The sequence below is a fragment of the Myotis davidii genome, unplaced genomic scaffold, assembly GCF_000327345.1.
Source record: "Myotis davidii unplaced genomic scaffold, ASM32734v1 scaffold684, whole genome shotgun sequence".
NCBI classification, from domain to species: Eukaryota; Metazoa; Chordata; class Mammalia; order Chiroptera; family Vespertilionidae; genus Myotis; species Myotis davidii.
The window spans coordinates 244316-244603 of NW_006295564.1; the positions used below are offsets into that span (position 1 = coordinate 244316).

A 288-nucleotide genomic window follows, 5' to 3' on the forward strand; every position below is an offset into this window, starting at 1 on the left:
GAGCCAGTCTGAGTGATGCCGGGACGGTCGCACCTCCACCTCGGAATCTGCGGTTCTCTCATGGGATTGCGCACCCAGAGGTGACTTCCTACGCTTGCTTAGCATTACCGTCACAAGGTGGGGAGACAGCACCCACCTCCCAGGTGCACAGAGCTCCTGGAGGACCTGCGGCCACAGTAAGATGATCTGTCGGCGGTCAGCCACGCACCTCGGAGCTGCTCCTCGTCCCAGATGTGCTCCAAGGCCTGCAGAGCAGCCTCTCTCAGAGCTCGCTCTTCCCACCGCCCG

The 288-nt window shown here is 62.5% G+C and overlaps 1 protein-coding gene and 1 long non-coding RNA gene across 2 annotated transcripts in view; one reads left to right on the forward strand and one right to left on the reverse strand.

Annotated features, from left to right (window-relative positions):
* The window catches only part of LOC107184162, a 2437-nt gene extending 2155 nt beyond the window's left edge, over positions 1–282 (reverse strand). The window contains exon 1 of the long non-coding RNA XR_001514985.1: positions 137–282. This is a non-coding gene — a long non-coding RNA (uncharacterized LOC107184162). The remainder of the gene's footprint in view (positions 1–136) is intronic.
* Positions 1–288, forward strand: part of LOC102764753 (breast carcinoma-amplified sequence 3) — a 247028-nt gene that overhangs the window by 242138 nt on the left and 4602 nt on the right. The window lies entirely within an intron of this gene.